The sequence below is a fragment of the Geotrypetes seraphini genome, chromosome 9 (assembly GCF_902459505.1).
Source record: "Geotrypetes seraphini chromosome 9, aGeoSer1.1, whole genome shotgun sequence".
NCBI lineage: Eukaryota > Metazoa > Chordata > Amphibia > Gymnophiona > Dermophiidae > Geotrypetes > Geotrypetes seraphini.
This window is the reverse complement of record NC_047092.1, coordinates 76541551-76554700: the sequence shown is the minus strand read 5'-3', so window position 1 is coordinate 76554700 and position 13150 is coordinate 76541551. Positions and strand designations below refer to the sequence as shown.

Genomic DNA, 13150 nt, shown 5'->3' with positions numbered 1-13150 from the left:
TTCTGTCTGTGAAGGAGGCCAGTATATCACACCAATGTAAATATATTCACTATTCCTTCTTTCCAAATTGATCCACAGTGCCTCTTCCTTGCCCTGCAGATCCTGCAATTGTGTTACTTTAATATGATCTTTAACATATAGCACCACTCCTCCTCTTTTTCTTCCTACCCTGTCTTTCCTAAACAGATTATAGCCAAATATAATTACATCCCAGTCATGGTTCTCCTGAGCCACGTCTCTGTGTTCACCACTATATCCACCTCATCTTCTTCTATCACAGCTTCTAGATCCAGAATCTTGTTTCCCATACTTTTTCATTAGTATATACTGCTTTTGAGACATTGCCTCCTTTTCTCAACCGTGTAGAGATATTCAGTGATTTACTTACCTGAGGACTTATATTTACTCAGGGGCTTTGATCACCCTGCCCCATTACTTCACATTTAAAGCCTTCTTCAATAGATTAGCCAGCCTGCTGCTGAAGACACTTTTTCCTTTCTTTGATAGATGCACACTATCCCTGCTTAGCAGCATTTGGAATATCATCACATAGTCCAAGTAGCCATAATGCTCTCGATGACACCATCCACATGGCCACGCATTCATCTCCAGGATGCGAGCTTATCTGCCCTGGCCTTTACCCTCGAAAGGGAGGATGGTCGAGAATACCACCTGCACATCTGACTGCTTCACCTTTTCTCACAGAGCCACAAAGTCGCATTTGATACGTTTGCAGGGGTACCTGGCAGTATCGTTAGTGCCAACATGGATGAGCAACATCAAATAATAATCTCAAGCTTGATGAGTCTTGGCAAGCTCTCTTTAATATCTTGGATTTTAGCACCAGGCATACAGCATACCTCTCGTGACATGTCCAGGCGATTGTTGGCTTTCCCCCAAATCTCAGTCTAAAAGCTGTTCTATCTCTTTTTTTAAATGTTAGTGCCAGCAACCTGGTTCCATCCAGGTTAAGGTGGAGTCCATCCTTTCAGAACAAGCTCTCCCTTTCCCAGAAGGCTGCCCAGTTCCTAACAAATCTAAATCCCCTATCCCTGCACCATGGTCTCAACCACGCATTGAGACTTTGGAGCTCTACCTGCCTCTTGGGTCCTGCACCTGAAACTGGGAGCATTTCTGAAATTGCAACCCTGGAGGATCTGGATTTCAGCTTTCTACCTAAAAGCCTAAATTTGGCTTCCAGAACCTCCCTCCCACATTTTCCTATGTCATTGGTACCTACATGTACCAGGACATCTGTCTCTTCCCCAGCACTATCTAAAATCCTATATATGTGATGCGTGAGGTCTGCCACCATCGCACCAGGCAGGCAAGTGACTAGGCGATCCTCACGCCCACCAGCCACCCAGCTATCTACATGCCTAATAATCAAATCACCAACTACAACCGATATCCTAACTTTTCCCTCCTGGGTAGATACCCCTAGAGACAAATCCTCAGTGCGAAAGGATTATTTCCTACTTCACCAGGGTGATGCTCTCCTTTTAGGAGACCTCTCTCCTCCAAGGCAGCACAGGGGCTACCAGAGTGGAGGTGGGACTTCTCTACAACATCACTCTAGGTCTCCTCTATGTACTGCTCTGTCTCCCTCAACTCCTCCAAGTCTGCTACTCTAGCCTCAAGGGAACGTACTCATTCTCTGAGAGCTAGGAGCTCTTTGTAGCGAGCACACACATTTAACTTCTCGCCAACTGGGAGAAAGTCATACATGTGACACTCAATGCAAAAGACTGGATAGTAACCCTCTTGCTGCATCTTGTTATTGAGTTAATTAATCTTTTTAAGCTACTAGGAATATATTAGACTAGTATAGAGAGTCTTAGGATTTTATTAAAGTTTGTTCATGTAAAATCTAAACTGTCTTTAAAAGGCAACCTACAATTGAGCTTTTCTCCCTAAACCTATCAATGCTCAGAGCAAAATAATGTATACTTACCCAAAGAAATGTCTTCTACTTTTCTCCTCTCAGAAAGAGAATGTCCTCTTCCCTCCTTCTCTAACAAACAGATAGTAGTTCACAGGTTGCTGTGAAAATTATCTTTAATGCAGATCTTCTACAATCTCCCTCTTAGAACTAGGTTTAATGAGGGTTAGGCACTAAGCCAGCATTCCTCTCCTCAAGGGTCACCTGTAGAATCTGATCTCTTAAGAAAGTCCTCATCATTCAGTCTTTGAGATACAGCGACCAGAATTGCACACAGTATTCAAAATGTAGCCATACCATAGAGTGATACAAAGGCATTATAACATTTTTGTCTTTGTTTTCCATTCCTTTCCTGATAATTCCTAATATCTTTAACAATGACACCTAGATCTTTTTCCTGGAGAGTGACTCCTAACTTGAAACCTTGCATCACGTAGCTGTAGTTTGGGTTCCTCTTTCCCACATTCATCACTTTGCACTTGCTAACATTAAACATTTGCCGTTTTGATGCCCAGTCTCTGTCTCACGAGGTCCTCTTGCAATTTTTCACAATCCTCTTGTGATTTAACAACTTTGAACAACTTTGTGCCATCAACTAATTTATTTATCACGCTAGTTATTCCCATGTCGAGATCATTGATAAATATGTTAAAAAGCAGCAGTCCCAGCACAGACCCCCTGGAGAACGCCACTATTTACCCTTCTCCATTGAAAATATTGATCATTTAAACCTACTTTCTGTTTTCTGTCTTTCAACCAGTTCTTAATTCATTACCTCCTATCCCATGACTTTCTGATTTCCGCAGAAGTCTTTCATGAGGTACGTATGAAAATCCAAATACACAATATCAGCCAGCTCATCTTTATCCGCATTTTCATTCACCCCTTCAAAGGAATGCAGTAGATTGGGGAGACAAGATTTCCCTTGACTGAATCCATGTTTGCTTTCTCTTATTAATTCATGCTTATGTATATATTCTGTCATTTTGTTCTTTAAAATAGTCTCTACCATTTTGCCCGGCATCAACTTCAGACTCGCAGGTCTGTAGTTTCCTGGATCACCTCTGGAACCCTTTTTAAAAATCGGCAAGATTTACTAAAGTGCGCTACACTAATCTCACTAACACATTATTATAAAACTAGTCTTTAAGCCCGTTACATTAACGGGTGCTAGAGTAGATGTCTGTATGTATGGTGTGTTGTTGTTTTTTTTATTTGTCTCTCTCCCTGGACGCTGTCTGTCTGTCATTCTTTGTGTCTGTGTCTCTCCCAGGTCCCCTGTCTGTGCGTCTTTCTTTCTGTCTCTCTCCCTGGCCCCCCCTGCTTGCCAAAGCAGCCCCCTTTCACCTCTCCCCCTGTTATGCAATGCCTGCCTGCTTCGTGGCCCCCCTTCTGTTCCTCCCTCCCCCCGATTGCTGTCTGCCCCCAGCACAACTCTCCCCCCAAAGCAGCCCCCTTTCCCCCTGTTGTGCAATGCCTGCCTGCTTCATGGCCCCCCATCTGTTCCTCCCCCCGATTTCTGTCTGGCCCCAGCACACCCCTCCCCCCAAAGCAGCCCTCTTTCCTGCCTGCTCCATAGCCCTTCTTTTTCGCTTCCCCTCCCGTTCTTCCCCTCCCTCCATCCACCCATGGTTGCTTCCGCCACTGCCGCTCCTGTTCAAAGTGGCCTGCTTAGGTTCACGAACGGCTGTAGTGAACCTCGCAGGCCGCTCTCCATATGGTAGCATGCTCCCTCTGACGCAATTGCGTCAGAGGGAACGTGCTCCATGTGGAGAGCGGCCTGCGAGGTTCGCTACAGCCGGCCGCAAACCTCAGCAGGCCGCTTCAATTAGCAGTTGATGCGGGAGGGGGGACTCGTGGACGTGTTCCCTACCGGACACTGCCGCCGCCAGCACTGCTCCACACCCCCTTCATCTTGCCCTTCATCTTGCCCTCTTGGTGCGCCAAGAGGCGGCGATGGCAAAGTTAGTGTAAGGGAGACGCTGCGTCTTTCAACAGGGAGCAGGACAGAGCGTAAGCCGCGCATGCGCACTTCCTATGTGTCGCTACAGCTCACGGAAAACCGGCGCACACATAGGAAGTGCACATGCGCGGCCTAGCGTTTTATTATATTAGATTGGAATTGCTATGGGTTAAAATACCGGGAAGGAAAGGGCCTGAAATAAAGATGGGCCTATACTATCGTCCACCCGGGCAAACCGGAGATATCGATGAAGAAATGGAAGCCGAGATGAAGCGAGAATGCAAAAGCGGTAACACGCTTATTATGGGAGACTTCAACTACCCCAGAATAGACTGGAGTTTTGGAAGCTCAAAATGCGCTAGGGAAACAGAATTCCTGGAGGCTATACAAGATGGTTTCATCGAGCAGCTTGTTAGAGAACCAACAAGAGGAAATGCCACTCTGGATCTAATTCTAAATGGGTTAAGGGGACCTGCAAAGGAAGTAGAGGTAGTGGGACCGTTGGGAAACAGCGAACATGACATGATCAAGTTCAAGGTTGAGGTAGGTATACCGAAAGGAAAGAGAACCATAGCGACAACTTTCAACTTCAGGAAAGGAAACTACGAAGCAATGAGAGAAATTGTAAGGAAGAAACTTAGGACATGTCCAAAAAATGCCTGGTCTTTTCTCAAGAACACGGTGAGCGAGGCACAAAATCTGTATATCCCCAGATTCAGAAAGGGGTGCAAAAAGAGTCGAATAAAAGACCCGGTGTGAATAACTAAAATAGTGAAGGAAGCGATAGACAATAAGAAAAATTCATTCAGGAAATGGAAAAAGGACAAAACTGAGGAGAACTGGAAAGTGCACAGGAAGTATGAAAAGAATGTCACCAAGCGGTTCGAAAAGCCAAAAGAGAGTATGAAGAGAGGCTAGCCAGGGAAGCACGAAATTTCAAACCGTTCTTTAGATATGTTAAAGGGAAGCAAATGGCTATGGAGGAGGTGGGACCGCTGGACGACGGAGACACGAAGAGAGTGGTGAAGGAGGAGAAAGAAGTGGCAGAAAGACTTAACATGTTCTTTTCGTCTGTATTTACAAACGAAGACACATCCAACATACCGGAACCTGAGCAATTCTTCAATGGAAATCAAGCAGAAAAATTAACATCCATGGAAGTGAGCCTTGAAGATGTACACAGACAGATAGATAGAAAAATTAAAAACTGACAAATCCCCGGGTCCGGATGGAATGCATCCAAGGGTTCTGAAGGAATTAAAGGAGGAGATAGCGGAACTACTGCAGCAAATTTGCAATCTATCCCTGAAAACAGGCGTGATCCCGGAGGATTGGAAGATAGCCAACGTTACGCCCATCTTTAAAAAGGGATCAAGAGGTGACCCGGGAAACTACAGACCAGTGAGTCTGACCTCGGTTCCGGGGAAAATGACGGAAGCATTGATAAAAGAAAACATCAATGAACATTTTTAAAGAAATGAACTTCTGATAACCAGCCAACATGGTTTCTGCATGGGGAGATCGTGCCTAACAAACTTATTGCTCTTCTTCGAAGGAATTAACAAACGGATGGACAAAGGAGACCCCATAGACATCATATATCTAGATTTCCAAAAAGCCTTTGACAAGGTGCCCCATGAACGCCTACTCCGGAAACTGAAGAACCATGGGGTGGAAGGAGACGTACATAGATGGATCAGAAACTGGTTGGCAGGTAGGAAACAAAGGGTAGGAGTGAAGGGCCACTACTCAGACTGGAGGAGGGTCACGAGTGGGGTCCTGCAGGCCTCGGTGCTCATGCCGCTGCTATTTAATATATTCATAAATGATCTAGAAACAGGGATGAAGTGTGAGATAATAAAATTTGCGGACGACACCAAGCTATTTAGTGGAGCTCGGACTAAAGAGGACTGCGAAGAATTGCAAAGGGACTTGAACAAACTAGGGGAATGGGCAATGAGATGGCAGATGAAGTTCAACATTGAGAAATGTAAAGTATTACATGTGGGAAACAGAAACCCAAGGTACAACTATACGATGGGAGGGATGTTATTAAATGAGAGTACCCAAGAAAGGGACTTGGGGGTAATAGTGGACATGACAATGAAATCGACGGCACAGTGCTACTAAGAAGGCAAACAGAATGCTAGGCATAATCAAGAAGGGTATTACAACCAGAACGAAAGGACTTATCCTGCCATTGTATTGGGCGATGGTGCGTCCGCATCTGGAGTACTGCGTCCAATATTGGTCGCGGTACCTTGAGAAGGATATGGCGTTACTCGAGTGGTTTCAGAAGAGAGCGACGCGTCTGATAAAGGGGATGGAAAACCTTTCATACGCTGAGAGATTGGAGAAACTGGGTCTCTTTTCCCTGGCAAAGAGGAGACTTAGAGGGGATATTTAGAGACTTACAAGATCATGAAGGGCATAGAGAGAGTAGAGAGGGACAGATTCTTCAAACCTTCGAATAATAAAAGAACAAGAGGGAATTCAGAAAAGTTGAAAGGGGACAGATTCAAAATGAATGCTAGGAAGTTCTTCTTTACCCAACGTGTGGTGAACACCTGGAATGTGCTTCCAGAGAGCGTAATAGGGCAGAGTACGGTACTGGGGTTCAAGAAAGGATTGGACAATTTCCTGCTGGAAAAGGGGATAGAGGGGTATAGATAGAGGATTACTGCACAGGTCCTGGACCTGTTGGGCCACCGCATGAGCGGACTGCTGGGCACGATGGACCTCAGGTCTGACCCAGCAGAGGCATTGCTTATATTCTTATGTTCCCATTGCATAAACTAGGATGTGTAGTAAATGATCTATACTGATGTCCGCTATCATACAGTGGCACTGTAGCACTTTTTAGCACATTGAGCTTTTAATTAGATAATGTAGGGGTCCTTTTACTAAGGCGCGCTAATCGATTTTGCACGCGCTAAATGCTAAGGCACCCATTGTATTCTATGGGCGCCTTAGCATTTAGCGCACCTTAGTAAATTCTCTAGTATTAAGCTAAACCTTTCTCTGTGTATCTTTAAACCTCATAAAGCCTTTATGTTTTCAAAACAGAAAACATCAAAGCAGTTAGCATGCATGGCACCAGTACAAATTTTGTTAGGACCTGCCTATTCAATAAAAACGATATCTACTGTGGAATTTATAAAGGCATAAGGTATTTCATGCCCTGTAGACAGGAAGCTTAAATGAAGATTTATAGTTACATAACTATACCTTGTGCTTAAACTACAAAATATTTTGATGTTATCACTAATTTATAGGTAATAAGCAAAAATTAGCCGCTACCATCCTGTGAATGAGATTTGAGAATGACGGCAAAAAGCACCCGTAGTTAGTCAACATGAAAAGAACTTGATTAAACTACAAAGTTTTGAGCAGCAGTAAAAAGCAAGAGCCACAAGGACAGAGGTAGATTGCTTTGCTTTCTTCCTTACAAGGGAGTGGATAATTGGTATAAGTTCTGGTGCCTAAAGATTGGAGGTAGCTCCTGGATTGGGATCTGATGTGTCTAAGAATTGTCTAAATACAATCAAAAGTGCATTGTGGCTATTGTTTGTATGTTTTATATGAGGAGATGCTTCAGCCTGTTTGATTCTAAAGTTTGATTTTCATGTGGTTTCTTCATAAGAGAGAGAAAAGTCTTTAAAATAGTATCATCTGTAAGTCTGGGCTCTCATTTGCATGTGATACTGGAATGATGGCCATGATGCTGCATATAATACGTGACTAATGCAGAGGGTATCAGGTCAAAAGCGCGCTGGGACAAAGGCGCGCGCAGACAACTGAGCGCAACGCGGGGCTCCGACGGGAGGAGTGTGGGGGGAACCCCCCACTTTACTTTATACAGATCGCGCCGCATTGTGGGGGCGTTGTGGGAGTTTGGGGGGTTGTAACCTCCCACATTTTACTGAAAACTTCACTTTTTCCCTAAAAAACAGGGAAACGGTTAAGTTTCCAGTATAATGAGGGCAATTACAACCCCCCAAACCCCCCACAACGCCGCCGCGATCTGTATTAAGTAAAGTGGGGGGGGGGGGTTCCCCAACAAAACCCCCCATCGGAGCCCCTAAAAACACTCTTTTTCTTCGGCATGCGCTTCCGTCTTGTGCTCAGTTGTCGGCGCGCGCCTTTGTCTTCGGCGGTTTTGTCTATGAACCAATGCAGAGTCTTGTAGAAAACAGGAGAACAATTAATATTTTACAATTGAGTAGGGCTAATTTTTTTTACAGTTAGATAAAACTGCACCAACAGCAGATATAATTGTTAAAGTCAGAAGGATATTTCTGTCAAGCATCAGGAGTTACATCAATCCAAAATTCAACAATAATAAGCCATGTTTTTGGAAACGATCATAATGAGGCAGTCTGAACAAGCTAGTGTCAACTAGTTAGGTAACAGTATGTTCCCAGTAGATCAGAGGAAGGGGTGAACACAGCAGTTGGCGATAGGACTTTCATCAAGGAGTGGATGAGTGTATTGGGCCAGGGAGATACTTATCCCTAAATTCTATAAAGTCTTCCTAAAGTTAGGTGTATACATTGGCACACCTAGCTGATGGCACACCTAATTTAACTGATTAACAGACTTAATCATCGCCAATAATTGGCATTTAACAACTCGTAATTGAAATTAATTGAAGTTAATTGAATATTAGCGCACAACTTGGTAGAGCAATTCTGTAAGGCATCTTGTCCAAAGTGCCTATCTAAAAGTGGGCATAGATAGGGGCAGATCGTGGGCATTTTTCTTTTTTTAATTATGCACACAACTATAGAATATGGCGGTTGTGCACCTAACTTAGGTGCAGTCATTTAGGCCAAGAAAACTCTGGCATAAATACAATGCACTTAAAATTTAGGATGCCTAGTGATGTCCAAGGCCACTTAAGTGGTGCTAAGTCCTATTCTATAGAGTTCACCTAACTTTTATAGAACTATGCTTAGTGCTATATTCATCGGTGCTGGTTTTTGGGCAACATACTCATATATAGAATCTGGGCCATAGTGTATTTTATAGGCACTGGGACCATAGTGAGTCCAGGACTAGTTTAGTCCATAAAACAATGCTTTTCAACCAATGTTCCTTAGAAAGGTTCTTGCTATGCCTTGATGGTGATGACCATTGTCATGACTAGGCATGGATAGTGGCATAGTAAGGGTAGTCTGCCCCAAGTGCGTCTTCCTAAGGATGCGGCACCCCCCTTCTCTCTGCCCCCCTCCCCCGCTCCTCTCCTTGCCATGCACCCCTTACTCCCCCCGTACCTCCACTGCCTGTGTCAGCATCGGCGCTCTTTTTGATGTCACTTTTGGGACCCGCACCTAGGAAGTGACATCAAAGGGCGAGCCGACACCACCGTGGGCATGCTGCTCACGCTGGAGAAGTTAAAAAGATAACGGGAAAAGCGAAGGGGGGCACGCGCACAGCAGGGAGTGTGGGAAGAGGGCGGGGGAGGGGGTGTCACCGCCCTGGGTGCCGCTCACCCTTACTACGCCACTTGGCAAGGACTCGTGAATCTTTTGCTTCATCTCAACCTGACAGTCGCCTAGAAAAGAACCATCTGTTTCCTCCTGCAGCCTTTGCTTCCTAAGTAGCAATTGAAGGGCTTATTTCCAAACCCCTCTAAGTCCAAAGCAACTAGTCTGGACTTAGTGGGTTTAGAAATAAGCCCTTCAATTAGGGAATAGGAAGGAAGGGAGTCAGCCTGGAGCAGGCAGAGCAAAGAGCCACTCTGCTGTCTAATCTGCCCCACCCCTGTCATTCAGAGAGAAGAGGAGAGCGAGCTGTGACTGAAGCAGAGACTGAAGAACAAAGAGCGCCGCCTACATGCATTGCTTCAGCCACATTTTCGTTGCGTTTTACAGTCAGAATGCTTTAGTTTGGGGCAGTGTATCGCAAACTGTGTGCTGCGGCACACCAGTGTGCCTCCTGAGATTTCAGGTGTGCCGCGGTACACTGGGGAAGAGATGTCGATGCCAGCTGACTGTCTACAGGACGTGCCTGTCGCGAAGAGAGCCACGTCCTGTAAGCAATCTCCTGACGCTGGCACCTCTTTTCTCTGCCGGCCTTTTTCTCCAGCTCTTCTCTCTTCTCCGTCTCTCTGCCGGCCCTTCTCTCATCTCGGCGCAAGGCCTGTTTGAAGGGCCTTTGCGCCTATGCTGATGGCACACCGACGCCAGCGCACTTCCGGATGTCTCGAGCCGGGGACACTAGGTTTAGTATGCCCCGGCTTGAAAAAGTTTGTGAGACGCTGGTTTGGGGTGTGAGCAGAAAGGACAGAAGGGGATGGCTTAAATCAGAAAAAAGGGGGCTCTTCATTGCTCTGCTGTGTTAGCTCCAGTCTTTCTTCTCTCTCCCCAGAAAATGTCTGCTGCCAGCAGGATTAGGAGGAGGGGAAGAGGTGGAGTAGAAACATCCCCAGGCAAAAGCTGTAACTCCTGTGAATGACTTGTGCGAAGGAAGGGAATGATATGAAGCAGAAGATAACTTCCAGGTGAACACTGCCTCCTCCTTTGTGCCTTTGATGGCAGCAATGCACACTTGGAACTTTTGGGAACATTTTCCTCCAGGGTCTATGCTGTCTTGTTTTGCAGCATGTGTCAGAGGATTTGGGCTAGGACTCTGTAGAGAGTTACCATACAGCTCCAGAGAGGAGGCCGGATTGAGACATCCGGGTTTTACTTCCTTGCTTTCAGTGGAGGTAGAGCCTGGATGTCTCAGTCCATCTTCCTTTTTCTGGAGCCATATGGTAACCCTAGTTCTGGAAATAGAATGCTGAGAGAGAGCCGGTGGGGGGAGGGGGGAATGTGGTAAGGAAACATGGTGTTGCAGACGGTGTACAATTTTATATTAGTAAGTAATTTTATGTTGATCTTTTAATTTTTGCAAACCGCTTAGAACTGTGGATATTGCGGTTTAGAAGCTGTGTTATAAATAAAGGAGATGACAAAAAGCGGGAAGAAGGATTTGAGAGAGCCTGGGTGTCTGAGGGGCAGAAGGGGAGAACTGAAGGGGAGAACAGTGGTGTGGTAAGGGGGGAGGGGGGCAGTCTGCCCCAGGCGCCATCTTGATGGGGGTGCAGGCACCCGTCCTCTCCATCCTCTGCTCCTTTCCCCTCCCCCACCCCCCATTACTACATGCATATGCCCCTTGTACCTCATTAACATTCGCAGCATGAGCAGCAACCTCAACCTACTGCTCGCACCAGCGTCAGCTCTTCCTCTGAATTCACTTCCTGGACCCATACCTAGGAAGTGATGTCAGAGGAAGAGCTAAAGCTGGTGCAAGCAGCAGCAGGTTGGGGGTTGCTGCTCATGCCAGGAACATCAAAAATGTATGGGTGAAGGGAAGGGGCCCATGCATGTCAGCAGGGGGTGGGGTGGAGAAGAAGGTGGGGGAGGAGTACCACCACCCCTGGTGCCTCTCACCCTCGCTACATCACTGGGGCAGGATATGAGTGAAAGAAAGTGAGAGATAATGTTAGGATGAGACAGAGCTGGTAATGGAGAGATCCTCTGAGAGAGAGCCAGATGTGCTAAGGCGGTAAAGGCAGGGTCAGTGACAGGGCTGGAAATGATGAGGGGAGGTGGGAAGTGAAGGGTTGAGGGCGAAACAGCAGTGATGATTAACTGGGTTTGCAGATTAAATAGACTCACACATTCAAGGATCTGAGACAAAGACTGTGTCTGAAATCAAAAAAGCGTGGGATAGGCACGTGGGATCTCTTAGGACAGGGATAGGGAACTCCGGTCCTCGAGAGCTGTATTCCAGTCGGGTTTTCAGGATTTCCCCAATGAATATGCATTGAAAGCAGTGCATGCAAATAGATCTCATGCATATTCATTGGGGAAATCCTGAAAACCCAACTGGAATACGGCTCTCGAGGACCAGAGGTCCCTACCCCTGTCTTAGGAGATAGTGGATATTGTGGTCCTACCTTTTGGGTCCCCATGGGTCCTGGATGCTCTTCACTTTTCCCGCCACCAGTAATCAAGCTTGATCTCCCCCCCCCCATCCCTATACTCCAAGCTTTACTGGGCCTTCCGGCTACTCCTCCTTCCAGACCCACTCTCAGTCACTCAGTCATCTTTTTGTTCCCGGATACATGCCCTGAAGACTCTCCAAGTAACACAGTCATCTTTTCCCGGATATATGCCCTGACGACTCTCCCAGTCTCTCAGTCATCTTTTCCTGGACATATGCCCTGAGGACTCTCCCAGTCTCTCAGTCGTCTTTTCCCGGACATATGCCCTGAAGACTCTCCCAGTCTCTCAGTTGTCTTTTCCCGGACATATGCCCTGAAGACTCTCCCAGTCTCTCAGTCATCTTTTCCCAGAAAAATGCCCTGAAGACTCTCTCAGTCATCTTTTCCCAGACATATGCCCTGAGGACTCTCCCAGTCTCTCAGTCATCTTTTCCCAGACAAATGCCCTGAAGACTCTCTCAGTCATCTTTTCCCGGACTTATGCCCTGAGGACTCTCCCAGTCTCTCAGTCATCTTTTCCCAGACAAATGCCCTGAAGACTCTCTCAGTCGTCTTTTCCTGGACATATGCCCTGAGGACTCTCCCAGTCTCTGTCGTCTTTTCCCAGACATATGCCCTGAGGACTCTCCCAGTCTCTGAGTTGTCTTTTCCCGGTCACATGCCCTGAGGACTCTCTAAGGACTCCTTCCAGTCGCTCAGTTTCTCTCCACGAGGACTCTCCCAGTTGCTCACTCTTCTGGTCACTCTCACATTCTCCACCAGGATGGTTAGAGCAGTTTACTAAGAACCAGAACAGCTAGGTTAAAATCCCATTGTTGCTGCCTATGATTTTGGACAAATCTCTCTCCGTTGCCTCAGATATAAATTAAGGGGCCCTTTTATAAAGCTACAGTAAGTACTAATGCATGTTTGCTGCAGCAAAAAAAAAAAAAAAAAAAGGCATACCATGGGGTGTGCTGAGGCATCCTGTGATAATTTTAGGATATGCACATGCTATCCACACTAAAATATAAAATTTACTTTTTGTGGCTGGGGCAGAGTGAGTGTGTTCTGTGTTAATCATTTAACATAGCTATATTGTCAAACACTAACTGATTAGCATGTGCTTAGTGAATGAGCCTTTGCCGCCTACATAATGGGTGGTAGTAAGGCCTGGATTCTCGAACTGGTGCCGATATCGGCAGCCACTGATTATGTGTCAGTCACACATCGGTGCCGGTTTTGGAATTGTGCCAACGCAAAAGATAGG

At 46.1% G+C, this 13150-nt stretch overlaps 1 protein-coding gene across 3 annotated transcripts in view; it reads left to right on the top strand.

The window, feature by feature from the left end:
- The window catches only part of HMGA2 (high mobility group AT-hook 2), a 370719-nt gene that overhangs the window by 234865 nt on the left and 122704 nt on the right, over positions 1–13150 (top strand). The window contains exon 4 of one of the 3 annotated variants that reach the window (XR_004540723.1): positions 10278–10410. The exons of the other annotated variants lie outside the window; for them this stretch is intronic. The gene's annotated coding sequence lies outside the window, so the exon portion shown is untranslated. The remainder of the gene's footprint in view (positions 1–10277; positions 10411–13150) is intronic. 3 annotated transcript variants of the gene reach the window in all.